Genomic DNA, 16,125 nt, shown 5'->3' on the forward strand with positions numbered 1-16,125 from the left:
AAATCGTTGTGAATAGACATGCTGCAATTCCACAACCCTAAAAAAACACTACATCCATGTCAGGAGTGGTGTAGACGCCTATTTCCTTAAAAATCTCGAATGAATCGTAAGTAATGCCATTAATTTTTGTGGATTATTCTATGAGATACTTAAAAATAAAAGTTTAAAACAATTTTGGTCTATTTTTCTTTCTTCTCGAGATAAAAATTGTTTTATATGAAACATCACATAGCGTGCAACTCTAGTCTTTCAGGTGAAGCTCCCTGTAAAGCAGATTTGAATAATTTCAAGGGAAAAATTGTTCCGGGGCCGGGTATCGATCCCGGGACCTCTGGTTGAACCCGGCCCCGGAACAATTTTTCCCTTGAAATTATTCAGATCACATAGCGTGTTTTTATAAACCCATTGATTTAATTCCCAATATCCTCTATCAATTTAAGGTTTTAGGTACAGCTTACAGCAGTAAAATTTTCGGAAATATTCAACATTTTTTTTTCTCCATTACTGAATCTTGTACAATAATGAAAATTGGTGTATGTGAAACACTGTCCTTCTGCTATATGAAAAAATTATTCTTACAGTTTAAACAATTTATTTATATTTTTTTACAAATTCAAAATAGTGAAAGTTCACTGTGCAGTGATGAAGCTTTTCCCTCATTACTCATAAACTTGTTAACTTTTTCATGTTCTCTTTCTATTATTTTATTACTGAAACTCATGTTTACAATATCATGCTCTTTCAACTACATTCATTAATAAATAATATTTTTTTTTATTTTGTGTTAGAAGAAAGTACTAATACTTGACCATTTTTAAATGAATTTATTTTTTATCAGACAATCTATCAAAGGTAGAGAAGTGATCTTGCATCATATTGTAGATATAACATGCATAAATACACACAAAACATTTCATTACAGAATGTCGGATAGTTTTTTAGTTATGTGGGAAATGCTTCATCACTGCACAGTGAAATGAATTTTGAAAAAAAAAATATATATATATATATATATAAATATTTTTTTAAATCGTAAAAATATTTTTTCATATAGCAGGACACCGTTTTACACATGCCAATTTTCATTATTGTACAAGATACAGTAATGGAGAAAAGAATGTTTAATATTTCCAAAATTTTACTGCTGTAAGCTGTACCTAACCCCTTAAGAGAGCAGTGTATTATAATAAATGCTTGAAATAATTTTAGTTTTGACCTTTAAATATACAGAAATTTTATCCGAACAAATGTAATTTTTAGTTCTGGAAAGGAATTTCACAGTGTTATATTAGTTCGGATTAAATTTCTGCTCATTTAAATGATAAAATTAAAATTCTTTCAGTCATTTATTATCATAATAGGGCTTTCACTGCTCTCTTAAACTGACTGAGTTTATTGGGAATTAAACCAATGGGTTTTCCAAAACACGCTATGAAATATTTCATATAAAACATTTTTTTTTCTCGAAAAGAAAGCAAAAGCGATCAAAATTGCATAAAAACTCTTTTCTGTCTGAAATATCTGAAAGAATAACTCTCTGAAATTAATGACATTACTTACGATTGACTTTGAATATTTTTAAGCTTAGACGCACTATTACAGAGCTCGGTTTTCGAATTCTCAAGTCTCTGCGTGTCGAAGTTGAATTTGATTTTGAAAAAATCAGGTGCTCAGGCGAGTTTGTTGCAAATTACTGCAGTTTTCCCCGTCATTATTGTAATAATAACAATAATATTTATCACCATTTTGGTGCAAATTATTGAAAATCTCATGATTAAGCTGCGGCTTTTTAGGCACTAAAACAGTTAAAATAGGCTGGCAAATAGGCATTCAAAATTCTAAAATAGGCATTTAAAAAGGCACCAACAATTTCTAATTCTTAATGGCTAACACGACCATAGCGTAGCACTATACACTGGTTTCTATAGTAATGCCATTACGACAGTGAATAACTAAATATTCCTCCAAACGTTGTAATGAGAACTGATGCCTGTTGTCTGTAAGAGTATTCTTAAATTGGGAGAAACTTCTCTTCACTTCACATGAAGTGATGGGGCAATACTTCAGGGATCCAATCTCAGCTGGGAACCAAACCAGTGGGAACGCAGTAATGTCAATGTATTTTCCAATCAGCAATAACACTTGCTCCCAACCAGCATTTCTTTTCACAATTTTCAGATAGGCTACTTATTTCTCATTGTTTCTCCCACACACTGCTTGGTATTTCTTTAAGAATAGTTTCTACTTTCTTCATAACTTGCACAGCACTGTGGAGTGGAATGCTCCTCGTTTCCAGTTTCGTTATGTAAGCAGGCACCTTTCCAAAGTTTGCTTTAATGAAAGCAAGATCAGATGTTAGCTTTGGGGTTTCCAGGATAATATTTACTGCTGGATGAAAAAGAAACAAACTACAGATTAAAAAAATATCGATAGAATAGTCAATAAATTAAAATATAATATATAATACGGATATTTAGGCAACTTTTAGGCATTTATAAGTAAGTAGGCATTTACCAGTGAAATATGCAATTATAGGCACTATAGAATTCGCTTATAACACAATGCATTAAAATGGATATGTAACCTAAAAGCGTGCGTCTTCAGGTTAAGGATTAAAATAGGCATATAGGCATAAATCCGCAGCTTACTCATGATACAAGAAGTGCAAATTCTAAGTGACATACACTTTCGGCACGTTACAACTAGACGGAGATGCTTCAGATCAATGATCAAGTATCACATTCTCGCCGTTGGAAAGGGAATGTTTTGCAGCAATTCAATACAATAGAATGAGAATATTAAAATCACATGGTTGTGCTTATTCATTGTACTGTGCACTACTAGCTGAAGAGCTTACTACTACTACTTCTTCTTCTTCTTCTTCTTCTTCTTCTTCTTCTTCTTCAATTAAAGGGATATGCATATGCCTGTTCCGGCTTCATAGTGTATCCGTCCAACGCTTCCTAGGTCTTCCCGAATGTCTTCTCTCTCTAGGCCTATAATTCATTATTCTTCTTGGGATTCTTTCTGGTGTCATTCTATTGACATGTTCTGCCCACTGATTTCTATAATTCTTAATTTTTTCTTCTAGGGAAAAGATCATCAATTCTTCTCTTATTTTATCATTTCTAATTTTATCCGATATAGTGTACCCCTTGACTGACCTTAGAAACTTCATTTCAGCCGCCTGTAATTTTTTTGCTGTCGGCTGCAGTCATCGTCCAGGTTTCCGATCCAAATAGCAAAGATGGTACTGCCATTACTTTATAAAATTTAATTTGCGTTTCTTTTTTTGCTTTATTTTTCAAATTTCTGTTTATTGTACCACACAGCTGCTGAAATATGGGGAGTTTATATTTGCAGTCACTTTCATGTTTATACGTGAGCTGAGTACCTAGGTATTTAAAACTTGTTACTTGTTCTAGAGGAGTGTCATTTAAAACTATTTTTGTCCTTACGCTGTATTTCCCTTGAAAGGCCATTGTTTTGATTTTATTTATGGAAATTCTAAAATCATATTTCTCACACACTTTCTGTAGTTCATACACTGCTCTCTGCAGTTCTACTTACAACGATTTGGTCATCAGCGAACAGCATCGTCTTAAATGTAAAATTAGGTGCTATATGAATTCCTCCATTAATTCTAAAATTCCATTCCCTCACTAAATCGTCCATATAAATTAAAAACAACGTAGGGGACAAACTACAACCTTACTATTCCGGAAAATTTATGTTGGTTAAATAAGGCTATGAAACATCTTAATTCTTGATACTCCGATTTCCTTTGGAATTATTCCGCTGTTTCTCCATTATTTTTAATAGAGTCCTATTCACAGCCGCATAAATACATTGTTGTACGTCTAAAATTTAATATTTTGTAAATTCCAAGAGCTCGAAAGCTTCTAGACCACACCGGTGGCTGAATTCATGTTCGATAAGTATAGCATTTTTGAAAATTATAAAATATAGTCGACGATTGTTTTTGTTGCTTAGTTAACTGTCCGAAAACAGGTATGAACTTCACAAGTGATACCAAAATGGCACCACTTATGACGCAACTAGGCCAGGAGATAATGTGATAGGGTGGCTAGTTCCTTTCTCCCTTCATTGCATACATCGCCGATTACACTAACCAGACTTCAGATGCATACAAACAATTGTTCTTCCTCTGACACATATCGTCAAGTGAGATGTACTGGCTGATAATAGTTGTAGCTTACATATCGAACCTCAATCAGAGGTAGGTCGATGATTATACCTTATATGTGTGTACAGTGTATAAATGCACATTTCATTAAAATATTCTTTGCACGCGTACAGTAATGTTCTATTTCATATTCGAAAGTAGATTCTTTTACTATTAACTGTCCTTTATTTACAGAAGAGGATTTTGTTCTATGACAATGATTGCTGCAAAACTATCGCAATGACGTCAATACCTGTTACTTGCAATCATATTCAGTTCCATTTCAGCAATGTGTAACATTTTGTGAAGCAGAGATAATATTTTCACCGCATCAAAGAACGTTCAGTAGTAGACATAAACTTTACATCGGTAAAAATGCTGGAATGACTTTCATTATATTTAGACAGAAATAACATATACAAAATTTTTCTGTATGTCATTTCTGTTGCACAATAATTACATTAATTCGTGGTATTTGCATATTTATAGCCCATTTTTTCACTTTCGTAAACATTTCAGTATGTCTTTGCGAACATATCCATACTCAATGGCACACGTAAGAGATGATCATTTGTGAAGGGAACCACTCAAAGTTTGTGTGACTGCAATCTGTGTATATTTTTGTGTGGCTATATTTTGTTTATAGTGTCATGTTTCTTTTTATTTATATTATTGCATTTGTATTTCTGTGGTGGGGAAGAGAAGGCCTGATGGCTTTAACTTCACCAGAATAAATAAATAAATAAATAAATAAATTAATTAATTAATTAATTAATAAGTAAATAAGTAAATAAAATAAATAAATAAAATAAATAAATAAAATAAATAAATTAAATTAGTAAATAAATAGATTAAATAAATAAATAAATTAATTGATTAAATTAATAAAATAAATAAATTCAATAAATAAATAAATTAAATTAAATAAATAAAGTAAATAAATTAAAATAAACTAAATAAATTAAATGAAATTAATAAAATAAATAAATAAAATAATTAAGTAATTAAATAAAAGAAATAAATTAAATAATTAATTAATTAAATTAATTAATTAAATTAATTAAATAGATTAAATAAATTAAATCAATTAAATGAATAAATTAAATAAATTAATTAAATAAATAAAATAAATAAAATAATTAAATAAATAAACAAGTTCCAATTAGACGGATGTTAACTGAATTTTTCACAGTTTTAAAATGCAGCTTTCGCAAAACTTCAAATTTTGAGTTGTTTCCCTTTTGAACTGGCCCGTCGAATTGTCATGTGGCTGTCCGGATTATCGAAGTTTTACCATAGTCACGAAGCTCAATACGTAGGGAATATGCACCCATAGATAGTTGCTAACCACTAGGATCGCTACTATCGCCTCATGTGAAACAGTACCGGCACAGTCTATTGTTCCTAGTACCCTCATAAACTCAAGCTTCGTGACCTGTATATACTAGACTGTGGTTTTACTGTAATGTAATACTAGTTAGTAATTCGATATTAATGCTTTCACTGCACAAGAATGTGATAATCATATCGGATGGTACGCATGGGGCTCTTTAAAAAATGTTGCAACCCCCTTTTTTTAGATAAATTAATGTCACGACTCATCCTTGGCAATATAAAGACCTGGTAACCTTAGTTACAGACATTGCATGATTTATAATCCCACTCACAATGAGTCAGCAAGAATTCGCTCAACTTCAGATGAAGGCCGCACAGATGTAGTAATTTAAAATAAATAAATGAGAGATACTGCACTATAATTAACGTGAGTGGCACCATTATGAGTCAAAATTGAGAAGCTGTTAACATTTACGATGGGCGTTTGAGGAGTAAGGTCACTCGAATATCAAGTACTCGTATAAGAAAAAAGAACCCATATAGGTTCATGCATGTGCAATCTGAATTATTATGAAGCCATGTGTCACTCTGTGGGATCATTGAAGTATTTTTGTTGCGGAATATTGGCTCAAAAGAGAAGAAAACAATAGTCTTTTTTTGGGGATGAGAGAGGCCTGTTGCTCTTCGATTTCTTAGGCCGGGTGCACATAGAATCAGACGCGGCGAGGCGAGATGCGACGTTTTGGTTTACAATTCCTCGCGACAGCTTAACACGGTCTGCTCGCGACAACTGATTTGCTGGCTGTGAGGATTTGGAAAACTGGCCTAGGCTAGAAAATGGCGTCAATAAAAGAAGACTGTCTATATGAGAAATTCTATTGTATTTGGTTATTATTTCTCAAGGACGCCTACGCCTAAAAATCTAGCCGATTGAAAGCGTCTTAAAATTAAATACTACTGAAGTAATGCACAAAGGTCATTTAATGACTACTTCACGACTGACAGTAAAGAAAAATAATATATTAAATCAATAATAATGAGAGATAGTATAGAGCAGAAAAGTAGGCCTACTACAAATTATTATTATTAATAAATTATTATTCACGTGATGCTTTCATTTCATTTGCAATTTCTCATATATTTTTAGAAACCACATTATTGTCGTGATATTGTTTCAAAGATTGTACAGAACGTATCTTTCCTGTATTAAAACAACCAATTTATCCGCATCGAGCTCCATTATGAATAATGTGCACTACACAACAATAGTATTCATAGATAGCGAAAGCGTGTAATCATAGCCACTACTAACGCATGCGCAGTACACTGCAGCTATCAGACTGTCTCCCCGCGACGAACTTCAAGCAGTCATTCGATGTTGTCTCTCCGTGTCTCCTTGTGTCTGCTCGCGACCGTTGCGCCGCGCCTGATTCTGTGTGCACCCGGCCTTAGTTGTTTAGAAACCACAATATTCTGAAGGTTACTATGAGACACTAACAAAATTTCGGCAGACGTGAAAACTAAGGACGTGGTCTGTTAAATTCTGACATTGTTCTACTAATCTACTGCATGATAACGCACTTCCGAACGCCACATAACGCACTCTTTGAGCATTGAGCTGCTTCCACGTTTCACTTCTTGTTTAACAGCCTACCTTACAACCAGATCTGCGTTCTAGTCTTTATCATCTCTTTTTGCACTTCGAGCAATTTATACTAGCAAGAGCAATATCACAGCGTTTCGTGAAGGACAAGACTTGAAAGCAATAAAGAAGAATTTTCAATTTTAATGCGATACAAGTTGCTTTAATGAAGGCACTGAGAGGTTTATTGCATGCTATGAAGAATATCGCAATTGTATTGGTAGTGACTTTAAATGAGACTTAAATGCAATAATTTTTTTATTTTACTTTTTTTTCTGTTTAATTGTCAACCGATTCTTACATTTTTTCAACGACCGTACATACCAGTGATGTCAAAGCAAGCGCATTTTTCTGACCTTGACGTCGTGCGCGGGCATCAAGCGCTAAGTATGAAATTTATTTATTTTATTTTATTGTGTTTATGAATAAGCAGCCTGTTGGATTAAGAAAATAGTGGTGCACAAACTTCAGACGGAACGTGAAATTTTATGTCGTTATTTTTATATGGCTTCTTTGTGTTTGATATTATCTATACTCTGTAAAACAAAAGTACTAATACCAATTTCTTAATATTGCAGTTGTGTTTTAAATCTTAATAACATAATAAAGAGTTACGAGAGAATATTCACATAAATTCCATAGTATACTGTACTAAATGGATTCATAAAGAAAGTGGGTCGACCTGGTTGGCGAGTTGGTATAGCGCTGGCCTTCCATGCCCAAGGTTGCGGGTTCGATCCCGGGCCAGGTCGATGGCATTTAAGTATGCTTAAATGCGACAGGCTCATGTCAGAAGATTTACTGCCATGTAAAAGAACTCCTGTGGGACAAAATTCCGGCACATCTGGCGACGCTGATATAACCTCTGCAGTTGCGAGCGTCGTTAAATAAAACATAACATTTAACATAAAGAAAGTGATATCCCAAAAAAAGAGATTGAGTATGACATGATAGGCCTAAGTTGGAATTTATATTGATGGTACCTTTAGCCTTATAAAACTATTCAATAAACCAATCAAAACAATATTACAGTACAAAGCAAAGTTACCTAGGTGCTGTATATGTTTTAAGTGTAACTAATATTCCATAACAGAACTCTTATTGCATTATGCTTTTAAGGTGATATTGGTGAGCAACTTCCTGTCATCAGAATATTAAATTATTTTCTCGAAATATGCTGAAGCTATAGAATTGACATTTTTACAACACATGGGCACGTATCTTTTGCTTATGACGTAACAGCAGTTGCTTTGTTAATTCATTTCCTTACAAACAATTTCCATGCGAATATTTTCAAAACTTTCATTACACGATCTTCAGTAATACGTATATACGGTATACTAGATTTACGAAAACATTCTGTAAGGCTACTAAATAAATAGGCCTATACCTGAAAATTTCACTTTCCTATAAAAAAAAAAGTTGAGAAAACATTTCTTTTGAATAAAAAAAATCAAACTTGTGAAAAATGAGCATTAAAATTAAAACTTACATTCTTATAATGCACTTATACTTCTCAGACAAGTCTAAGAATTAACATGAATACAGTTTTAATAAGTACTCCTTCCCATTCCATTGAATCAGTGCTGGCCATCCCTGAATATAGCTCGACCAAGCGGCATATACTACCTCTTTCGTCTGTCTCTTTCCTTTCCGCTGTAAAGCGCTCAGGCTCTCCTGATCTCTAAAGCGCGCGCTTGCTCCTATGGGCATCAATTGACATGACTGGTATATACGATGTACTTTAATTGGGAAGAAAATAGTCTGCACGTAGAATCTATATAATTTTTTTTTCAGCCACTGCGAGCGAACTATTTACCGCAGTACCTTCAAACATGCCTATTCTGTAGGCTATCTATAGAATTCTTACAGTTCTTAAATTTTTTTAATTTCTGAAGGAGTGAATTCCAGCCAATCAATGTCCGGGTCTATCACGAAAACAGTGAGATGAAACAGATCAGTTATGTAACTGTGAGAAAGACAAGGGACTGTTTCCGTGATAGACTGGGACATTGTTTGGCTATGAATGGTTCTCATTTCGAGGATCTGTTGTCAAGTTTGGTTAGTCATAGTGTTTTGTTTAGTTTTATGGCTTACTCAACATGATTTTACATACTTATTTGTCTCAAGTTTGAAGTCCACGAAACAGGTTTAATAAATAGTTAAAGACATGAAACGGGTGAATGGGTTTAATTTTTACATACTCATACGTACAATTTAATGGACATCCGTAATATGTAAATTTAAAAAATAAAGTTTACTGTCACACTCTGTACACCTGAATAACTGACTTCTTTTGGAACACTAGTATCATATTGTATGGTTTATCTCCAACAACTTAATTTTTTTTTTTTTTTTGCAAAACTAAAATTTAAGAAATTATTAGCAATATATTGTTCAACCTGTATAATATGTAGCATATGCGTCTGTTCTACAAACACTGAAATAAAGTTTCAATGTAGTCGTATAATAAAACAGAAAGACACTCGGATATAAAATTCGAAAAATTGACTTCATTTGGGCGATAGTTCAACATTTTGACAATTATACAGGGTGAGGCATAGGAACTAAGTGTTTTTAAAATAATCATAAAATAGTTTTTGTTTTCAACACAATTTATTGGTAGAACAGCATTTGTGAGAGCATACCATTTCAATTATGGGCGGAAAATTACATCTGGCATGTGATGTCCATCTGCGTTGAGACATTGTTGAAGGTGCTGACGAAAAGTGACCTCTACTCTTTCCAGGAGATCTCTGTTGATTTGAGTGATGTGTTGACGTATCGCATCCTTTAATTCAGCAGCCCAATACCGAAAATTTTATCTTTTAACAGCTACATTAAGGTGGAAATGGGCTTCATCACTCATTGTAACCATCATGTTTTCATACTGCTCGTGGAGTGCAAGCATTTGCTGTGCGAAATTTATCATTTGGAGTAATCCCTTACATTGAATTTCTAAACATCCACCCATCTTGTATGGGTGTAAATGTAAATCGTCATGCAAAATCCGTCGTACGATTGCTGATTCCAAGTGCAGCTGAATGTCTTCGAGCAGAGCGGCCTGGGCTGCGCTTTATCGCTTGTCTGACTCTTTCAACATTTCCTGGAGTATGCACTCTGCGTTGGGGGCCGGGCGGCTTATTCTTCAGTATTGCGCCTTTTGTTCAAAGATTGTTAACTCAACATAAGATTGTGTCACGCACGGGAACAGAATCATTTCATTTCATATTGAATCTGTAGCAAACCTTACGCCGTACCGCGGTCACCGACTCGCCATTCCTAACAAAAGAATCATACGAAGACATGCGTCAACTGCTCCATGATGTCGACTGCAGGTGAAATGCTATGAGCCACGGAATGGAATGTCACATGCCGCACGTCTCTCCCTTTCATAATGACTGAGTACAAGCCATTCCAAAAACACTTGGTTCCCATGCCCCACCTTGTACAAACAGAACCAAATGAAAACAATAAGAAATTATAACAATATCCTAAAATCTGATATGAAATAAATCTGATAGAATTAACATCTCTTTGAAGACCTTCAACAGTGTTATTAGGTATAACTAATGTATCAGGGCATTCGAAAAATAATGGTAACATAGTTACTGTTTCACACTGCATTTAGCTTATTTTTAGCATTATATACTTCAAATATAGTCCCTTGCCATATCAACAATACATTGCCAAATTCTTTGGAAGACAGCGGACTCCATCTGCAGCATCATTATTTTCTGGATCATATCTCACTGATCGATCTAAAGCTGTTTGAATGTCAACTCTTGATTGAAAGCGAATGCCTTGATTCAACCCATCTTGCAATAGTTCGGTATGGTAAGACTTCTCTCGCACAAGATTCTCATAATGCCGTATAGCACTGGGTTGCATTTTTTCCTCTTGCAACTTGGATTTTTATGAAGAATCTTTGTTCATACCTACTGAACATTTTTAGGGCGGTATTACGTAATACAAATCAGAAACAGTCACTGTATTTACAAAATATGGTTACTTAAAGTCTTTTAAAATTTCACATTTATGCAACAATCGTTCCTCTATTACGCACTAAAAGATTCCGAAGCTTACCGCTAAGAACTTATTTACAGCATTGTTGCCATTACTTATTGAATGCAGTCACGGAGCTCAATACGTAGTAAATATGTATCCATAGATAGTTGCTAACCACTAGGGTCGCTAATATCGCCTCATTACAGACAATGAGAAATAGTACTGGAACAGTCAATTGTTCCTAGCACCCTCACAACTCAAGCTTCGTGACTGTATATACAGAGTGGGGCATGGGAACCAAGTGTTTTTGGAATGGCTTGTACTCGGTCATTATGAAAGGGAGAGACGTGCGGCATGTGACAGTCCATTCCGTGGCTCATAGCATTTCACCTGCAGTCGGCATCATGGAGCAGTGGACGCATGTTTGCGTATGATTGTTTTGTTAGAAATGGCGAGTCGGTGACCTCGATACGGCGTGAGTTTTGCTACAGATTCAATAGTAATCGCAATGATTCTGTTCCCGTGCGTGACACAATCTTATGTTGGGTTAAAAAATCTTAAAAAAAAAAAAGACGCAATACTGAAGAATAAATCGCCCGGCCTCCAACACAGAGTGCGTACTCCAGAAAATTTTCAGTCAGATAAGCGATACTGCGCAGCCGCTCTGCTCGAAGACATTCAATTGCTCTTGGAATCCGCAATCGTAGGTAAAACGGATTTTGCATGGCGATTTACATTTACACCCAAACAAGATGGGTGGTTTCAGCAAGATGGGGCCACGGCGCATATCTCCAGAGCGTCAATGGCAGTTCTTTGCCTCCTGTTTTCCAATCGTCTCATTTCGAGATTTGGTGAAGTTCCATAGCTCCCTCGGTCCCCTGACCTGTCCACGTGATTTTTTTCTATGGGGTACCTAAAGGCATGTGTTTACGAGGATAAGCCCCGAATATCATATGAATTAAAGGACACAGTACGTCAACACATCACCCAAATCAACAGAGATCTCCTGGAAAGAATAGAGGTGAATTTTCGTCAGCGCCTTAAACAATGCGTCAACACAGACGGACATCACATGCCAGATGTAATTTTCCGCTCATAATTGAAATGGTATGTTCTCACAAACGTTGTTCTACCAATAAAATGTGTTGAAAACAAAAACTAACTGTTTTATGATTATTTTAAAAACACTTGGTTCCTATGCCCCCACTAGACTGTGGTACTAGTATGTTTATTGAGGCTTGTATGAAGTATGAGAATGATGGTTATGACAAGAATTAATTATTATTGTAACTGGCAATTTAGAAGAAGCGTCAAAGAGCACACAACTGGTTTGGATTTTTACGTAGTCACAATGTGCCAGTTGTTTTGCTTGACCGCTTTGTGTGAGCCCATCGGCGATTATCAGTCAGAGGGTGAAATGTATTTAACAAGTCGTGTGGGTTCTACGCTTTCGTAAGTTGATAATTAGCGAGGTGGAAGTGGACGGGAAAATGTGTGGGAATATGCAAGCAACTGTGGAAATATGTAATTAAGAAAGATGCATTTGCTCTCCTGTATTTTTTTTCTCGCAAAATCTTTATAGTCTTTTTTAATTATCAACATGTTATCTTCTTGTGCCTTTCCAGTATTAGCTATAGTGTCCGGTTATGGTTTCCTCCCACCTTTTAGGATTCTTCCAAGGGATCTCATTCCTTTGGCGTTATTCTGGAAGACCTGCCATGGTATCCAGAATATTTCTATTGTATAAATTCTGTTATTAGTGGTCTCTTGGCGGTTGTTGTTTGTAATCATTACTTGTATATATGGATATTTTGATAATGAAGAACAAGACTTCGAAACTAGTTAAGCGAGTTAAATCCCAAATATTAACACCTTAAAGAAGATGGAAATTTAATCAGTTATATATGTGTTAAAATGTATATAGAAAAATGAAGAAAAAAATATATTTTTCTTTGGACTTAGTAGTATCTTCGTTAGATATCTAAAAAGGAAACAAGGTTTCGACATATAAATAAGCTAAATAATTCAATAAATATCAACATTTTTGTAATCAATTTTTATCAAATGAATTTTCATTTTATGTTTCCGGGATAAAATTTAGGATGTGTATTTTTCGCTCCCAGCCATTTTTCCGAACAGTTCTTGCTTAATTTTATATATTTGTTTAAAGATCTCTGTAAAAATAATAGAACATTTTATTTAAATCAACAACTGTGTCTTTAACTCACACATGTAAGGTCAATTAAACAGTGTTCATGGGTTAGATAATAAACATACAATATATATAACACAGTTGTATGAACACTTCAATGTGTTATATATATATATATATATATATATATATATATATATATATATATATATTGTATGTTTATTAACTGTGTCTTAATTAGATAAGGTGGAAATTTGTTCATTATTTCCTCTTCAAATACAATTTAGAGATTTACAAATGCTCCTGATTCTGGCATTCTTAAAAAAACACAGTAATTGGGCAATATTTTATATTTTACTTCCCATATTCTTGAAAACTGTCCCGCAAATTATTATTTAATCACTGAATTGCAATTTTCGAAGTATGAGACGTACGGATTCTCATGAAGGAATTAAAATGGATACGAAACATTTTTCTTTAAAACAGGACTGTCCTTTAAATCTAGAATGTTTGGCAATTCTGTGTCTAGCCTGCGTGTTTTCTCAGGAATTTCATTGGGACTGAGATGACTCGCTGTAAATCTTATTTTCTTATGGTTCACGTTTTGTTGCCGTGAGTAAACACATTTTCTTTGATTACGTAAGATCTTCTTCTGATAACTTTTTACTTCTATAGGGCTATAAAAAACTGAAGTATTCTTTTGAATATATCTTTCTTCTAATTAAGTCAAATTATTTAATTATTTATTTATTTACTTATCTGCTTATTTATTTGTTTTATTTATTTGTTTGTTTGTTTGTTCATTTATTTATTTATTTATTTATCTGATACAGCAAGCATTTGATTCGAGTCATTTAGCTTATAAATGAATAAACAGTGTACATTATGAAATAGTGCCGAAAAAACATGTCAGATTAGAACGCAGCTATTTGAAAAAGACGACTTGGTTCAAGACTGTTTTAATGACAGAATTATTATTAATGTAATCAGAATAATGAATCCAATTATATCTGTAAAGTATGCATGGAATATAATTTTGTCAAATAGAAATAGAAAAACAAAATATCATTCAAGCTGAATATGAACTGGAGTTACTAAGGGATTTACAGGGATGAAATTGTGTGCATCTCCTAGAATATGAGGTTCCTTTAGTGATCAGGATTGTTAATAATATGATTAAGTCAAGTTAGATTCTTAATTAATCGGCCTGGTCTATTATATGCCCAATGCTCTGAAATATGTGGGACAAACCACAGATTTATACCTATTGCAACTGGAAGAATTTTCGCTGTTCCACTCATTCTTCATCATATGATGACACAGAATTTCTGCACGGAAATATCATATGTACTTCAGCACATCGTAATAATATATGATATGCGAAAAATAATCACTTAGTGATTTAAGACGGCGCTTATTCCGTCGGATCCCGGCCACTTAGTCACTCATATCGAGTGCACCTCTGCACATGTGTGGACATTGTGCCACCGTCATACATCTATGACACAGTGCATGAGGGTAGGCCACTAGAGGGAATCCAAGAGGTGGAACTTAAACTGAGAGGATTCAATCAGACGTCGGGATGGGAATCCGGTGTGGCTTAGTGGATAGAGCGTCAGCACGAAGAGCTGAAAACCCGGGTTCAAATCCCGGTGCCGGAGAGAATTTCTCTCTCTTCCACTCATTCGTCATAATTTAACAAATAGTTTTATTAACTCAATCTTACAAATAAATGGATCATCAGATGACTGAAAGCAAGTAATGATCTCTTAAACCAAATTAGGTATAATCATTGCATTGGTAGATATTTTTATAAGTATCGGGATTACGTAATCATGTAGTCACGTAGTAAATAAACATCAATAAAGACAAACTAAGATACGTTTCTGTGTTAGAGAAAAAAATTTCCACATCCGTACAGAGAATCAAATTTATGTAGTTATTCCAAGGCAGGTCTGCAATTATTTGAACCGTATTATTGATCGGTCGCGATTGCTGACATGTGACATCTGGTGGGAAACAACAGACAATCGGCGTAAACAGTTGAAAACACTGAAAATACTTTTCGCACTGTTAAAAGTACTTTTCGCACGCTACCATATAATAGTCAATTTTTAACGCTCTTGCCTAACGTTAAAATATTTACTTTTAGGAATGGCTGTCTATTAATATCATTTCAACATTTCGCCACACAACGCTGTGTACAAACGGAAAATGAATGGATATACTGCGTGTCATAAATACATTTATGGTGTAATTGGTGTAGAGAAGGTTTACTTCTGAGAAAATTTATAAGTGAACTTTTTCTAGTATCATAATAGTACATTTAATCATATGAAGTACAAGGTTACTTGTTTCGTAAAAAAATATAACTAAATAAATTTTCGGTTAAATTAAGACCTGCATGATGCGTAAAATGCAGTGCGCTGATGATGTGAAAAAAACAATAGAAAGTAACTACGTAACTGTAATATCAGCGATAATACATGTACAATATGAGATTATAATACCTACATTAAGAATACTAATATTTCTCATGAATTCTCTTTGCAGCAACCCAGCATTTTTTACTTGAATTTGTTGCAATTAGTGACTAGGCAAATAATATCTGTTTAGTTTTACATTCTCCATGACCTATCGACATCATCCACTTTCAAGAATCCAGTCTAAGAATTGCAGATTAGTTACAATGTAATGATGCCACTAATTTTTCTGTACAACAAAGTTGTATGAGGTCAATGTGCACACATAACGTAACCTGATTTCGTCCTTAAAAAGAAAAGTTGAGTGGATAGTGCTTAA

At 34.2% G+C, this 16,125-nt stretch overlaps 2 protein-coding genes and 1 non-coding gene across 3 annotated transcripts in view; 2 read left to right on the forward strand and 1 right to left on the reverse strand.

Moving 5' to 3' along the window:
* LOC138710918 (clavesin-1) overlaps window positions 1-16,125 on the reverse strand; it is a 401,261-nt gene that overhangs the window by 368,990 nt on the left and 16,146 nt on the right. The gene's annotated exons all lie outside the window — the stretch shown is intronic.
* The window catches only part of LOC138710919 (alpha-tocopherol transfer protein-like), a 151,187-nt gene that overhangs the window by 5,496 nt on the left and 129,566 nt on the right, over window positions 1-16,125 (forward strand). The gene's annotated exons all lie outside the window — the stretch shown is intronic.
* TRNAF-GAA (transfer RNA phenylalanine (anticodon GAA)) lies at window positions 14,913-14,984 on the forward strand. The gene has a single exon. It is a non-coding gene; the product is annotated as a tRNA-Phe (tRNA).

This window comes from Periplaneta americana, chromosome 12, assembly GCF_040183065.1.
Source record: "Periplaneta americana isolate PAMFEO1 chromosome 12, P.americana_PAMFEO1_priV1, whole genome shotgun sequence".
Classification (NCBI taxonomy): domain Eukaryota; kingdom Metazoa; phylum Arthropoda; class Insecta; order Blattodea; family Blattidae; genus Periplaneta; species Periplaneta americana.